The sequence below is a fragment of the Cyprinodon variegatus genome, unplaced genomic scaffold (genome assembly GCF_000732505.1).
Source record: "Cyprinodon variegatus isolate N-32 unplaced genomic scaffold, C_variegatus-1.0 Scaffold162, whole genome shotgun sequence".
Lineage (NCBI taxonomy): Eukaryota > Metazoa > Chordata > Actinopteri > Cyprinodontiformes > Cyprinodontidae > Cyprinodon > Cyprinodon variegatus.
In genome coordinates this window covers 627,150-631,709 of record NW_015150615.1, presented here as the reverse complement: position 1 = coordinate 631,709, position 4,560 = coordinate 627,150, and positions in this window count along the sequence as shown.

Genomic DNA, 4,560 nt, shown 5'->3' with positions numbered 1-4,560 from the left:
CCACTTGCTTTGATTCTGTTTTATTTTCTTTTATTTTAATCATGTAAAGCACTTTGCATTGCCTTTGTACTGAATTCTACTATACAAATAAATTTGCCTCTTCCTGTGTTAATTTTAGAGACAGATGGTGCCTCGATGTGGTGAGGGGGTTAAAATGAAATATTTTTGTGATTATAATATTTTTCTATGTTTTCTTCTTCTTTCCAGAACTGCTCATCTTCATGTAAACAATTAGGTAAGTGAACATGTTATTTTTTATTTAACAAATGCATAAACAAATTATGCCATTCATTCATTTCATTCATTCATTCATTCATTCATTCATTCATTCATTCATTCATTCATTCATTCATTCATTCATTCATTCATTTAAGTAATTTAAATCTTTAGTGATCAATATCCTGCAAAAACATTTAATCAGACATCAACATATGAAATACCTTACACATGTTTTCCTCTGTTTGCCCTTCACATAGGGTTAAACTTATTTTTACCACATTTTAAGCTGAAGCACTGGAGTGATTTAGCTCCATCACAGATTGTGGCCAACCACCTCTCCTCAGCTCTGAACCTCCCTGGCCGGCTCCAATCTACTGCCGTTAGCGTCAGGAGCTAGCTTTAGACAGCTGCCATCTTTCCCCAGCTCTGAAGCTCTTTCTGGCCGACAGACATCTCCGATGTAATGCTGTTCTTGTCAGTTTGGGTGGAGACCTTGAGGACCCAAACTCGGAGAAGGCGAGGCAGCGGTGACTTCTGCTGATTTAATACAGACTAAAAGGCAACTGAGGCAAAAAAAAAAAAAAAATCCGAAGCAGAGTTCCAGGGGTCATTTATGTTTTTTTTTTCTTCGCTTGAATTTTAATTGTTTAGATGAATTGTACATCCAAACAATTCTAGATTTCTCCAGGAACTCTGGAGAAAGGCTCTAAGGTCGGTGACTAAGTAGGGCCGCTGGGGCACTGCCATCCAGCTAGGTTTCTGTAGCAGGAACCCTGGAGACCGGGGTCTCTGCAGCAGGAGCTTGGGGACTGAGGACTGCTGCTCTTGGAGGTTTCACAACCTTGGAGCTCTCACAGTTCACTGTTTCACAACTTGATCCATCATGGGGCTCAGGGGTCTCTGGACAGCACAGGACATGCGCAGGGGTCTCTGGACAGCACAGGACATGCTCAGGGGTCTCTGGACAGCACAGGACATGCTCAGGGGTCTCTGGACAGCACAGGACATGCTCAGGGGTCTCTGGACAGCACAGGGCATGTTTAGGGGTGTCTGGTTTGGGAACTGACCCGCTAGGGGGAATGGCCATGGAAAGAGTGGGTGGCAGGAAGCTGATGGAGGTGGAAGAAAAGGGAAAAAAAATCTCATTCTTCCCATAAAAAAAACTAAAAAGGTCTAAATCCTGAAGATGAGGGGGATCTGATATTAGGATTTGACAATGTGTAGGGCCAATTAAATGTTTAAAAATCCTTTGGGGTTGGGGACAGCTGGGAGTCATGAAGGCGGCGGCTAAGACCAGAGAGGAAACTGGCCTGGCTTGGAAGCAGGGTAAGGCTAGCAGCTGGCTGACCCACAGGACAGGGAGTGGCGGCATCAGAATGACTGATCGGAGAAGCCGTAGTAGCCGTAGCCGTAGTGTCGGTGCCTATGCTTGGAAGCAAAAGTCCCTGGGGGAGCAGAAGCTGGGAAAGTAGGTAAACAGAGTAAAGGTTTGGGTGATGAAGATGAGTTTAGGAGCTGAGAGAAGGCAGTCTGTATGTTCCACTCAGCTAAACATTCAGCTGTATCTTGTCTGAAAAACAAAATAAAAATACATTTGGGAGTTCTGGAACAGTCTGTAGTGCCCTCTTTACCTCTTGGGTGGCACCGCCTTCAAGGTGGACTGATTTTAGGTAGGACATCAAGTGTGTCTCTTAAAAGTCCTAAAACCTCACTTGCTTTTCTGCTGGGTCCATTTTGGCTGGTTTCTTCCCTCAGGTTTGGTGGAGGCTTTAAGGACCCAAAGGCTCCGACTGCAAAACATTATTTTAAGCCAGGAACATAATCTTTCAATTCAGTTTATTTCTATGGCTCCAATTCCCACCATATGTCATCTCAAGGCAGTTTACAGTTCACCAGATCATCCAGTCAAATTGATTCAAAGTTTTCTATCAAAGGAAAACCAGTTGATTGCAGCGACTCATTGACTCAAAGGCAATCTCTCAGACTAAGCATGCTTGTAGCGACAGTGGAAAGGAAGAACTACTTTTACCCTCTTATAACAGCAAAAATTGAACACAGAAGCAGCACAAGCATTAGATGTATAAAGACAATTTACAAAGAGCATCAAAGATGCTTTTAAAGGCATACTATGCAACATTTTTCAGTTAATTAATGTGTTCCATAATGTTTTGGATGATTAAATGAGTAATTTCAGGTCGAACAAAGGTTTTCTCGGTCGCCCTGGTGGTCTGTAGGGGAAATACTGTACTTGCAATTGCAGGAGCCCTCGTCCCGCACCCACAGGCTCAGAAGTCTTGTGCACCGCGAGAGTCGGTCTTGCTTTACGGCGAGAACTGCTACACGCCACCAGTGAAAGGCATGCTCCTTGCTAGCGCAGTGGCGATATATGTTCAGTTATCATGGCGGAACCAGCGAGAATTTTCAAACTCCAAAATTGGAACAAAATAGTCACTTACCGCAGTAGACATGGTGATTCGTTGCGTTCACCTGTCTCCTAAGCTCAAAACAACCGCGCCTGGCTTGACGGAGAAACCAGAACAGCTGAGCATATTTACGACAGTGCACTTTTACTTTTGCCCTCTGGGGGGAGCCTTGCTGGAAAATCAACACCGGTTGCATAGTGTACCTTTAAGGTGTGTCTGACCTGAATGTCGACCAGCATCAAAATAAAGCAGCAGGTTCTTTTTTTGCTGCTGAAATTGTGTTTGGTGTTAATGTAAAACAAGAGGTTAATGACAATGTTGTTACAGAATAAAATACTGTTTTACTGTAAATGAGGGCCATGTCAGCTGAAGCCATTTAAACAGTGGGGCACATGAGAGTACATTCAGATGTCTGATGAAGCCATTTCTTGAATAAATAAATTCTTTGTAACCTTGGAAAATCCACTGGCTGTGAGCTTATTGGATTGTAAGTCCTCACATCACAAGGCATTTAAGCAACATGTCTAAAAAAAGATATTTTAATGTAAAAAAAAAAAAACATCATAGGGAGATCCTTAGACTGTTGGAACGTTGGAAGCTTTAGAGACACGTGCTCCTAATTTGAGGGACTCTAAGGTCCTCACACTAAAATAAGCTCCACATCAGAAAGTTTTCAAGAAGAAAAACAACCTTTAATTGTGTTTGAGCAAAAGAAAACAGAGGAGGAAAGCAAAGCACCAAGAAAGGCAGTAAAAATGTGTGTCTGAACAGATGGACAGGGAGTTTTTCATTCAAACATCATCACCATCCTCATCATCCATGTCAATCCCATCCGCTAGAGAGCAGCTGCTCAGTGGGAAGATGATTTCCCCACTCCACAGAGAAATGGCCACTGGAGACTCAATTCTCCTGCAGATCTATTTCAGTCAGTTAGAAATGCTATCTTTTCCTCACAATGCATATTATTACAGCAACATCAACACTAAAAGAACCACACTCTTGTTTTTATCAATCTTTTTTTTGGCTTCTAGGGGTTTCATAATGCATCCCAGCTCATTATCTCAAAAACATTATGTATATGAATGTTTATTCTCCCTCTTCAGAATGATAGACCGTTAGTGCAATGTTCTTAATATGCAAACCATCCTTGTCAACCAGGCTGGGATTGAGAGGCTTCCAATTATTCAGCATCCAACATTAAGAGATGATTATCTAGGTGAGGGACTTGGTTCAGCCTCTGCAGCTAGAAAGTGGAGTATTGATTGGCCATCAGGGAGCTAATAACACAAGGTTATCTGCATGTAGCATGACACAGTCTCCATACTTAATAGAGCAATCCAATCTAGATTGAATATGTCCTTAGAGCAGTAAGGGGGCGAGCAAAGGAACAGGGATTATCTTCAGGCAAAAGAAGGTCACAACCATGTATGGAGGGCCAGTAGGGTCACATGGTCTGCTCTCTAACAGTTGTGTTGTGTACTTTCACTCCAAGGATAAACAGATACAGGCTCAGCTGTGGGGTATACAGTATGTAGAGAAAATGGGACTTTTCACATCTCAACTTTGGAGAAACTAAACACAGCTGCTACATGAATGAACCCAACAAGGATGATCCAGTTCTGTCAATTGGGTGAACTGTGGTGAACAGGTGAAAGAAAAGTGAAATTGTGCTCAAAGATGACCTTGAACATTTAGAGGATGTTGGGCTCAACCTACTGCTGTGAAGCAGGATTCTCCACCATGAACAGAATCAAAAATAAATATGGATCCAGGCTCAAAATGAGCAGCTTGATATGTGCTTTAGAATGGCTTAGTCTCCATTCACACCCAGGTTTAAAGCCTTGCAGGGCGGCATAAAGCCCACTGTGAACATTAAGACAGAAAAAAGAAAGAAACCACTATCCACAGGTCAGTTCAG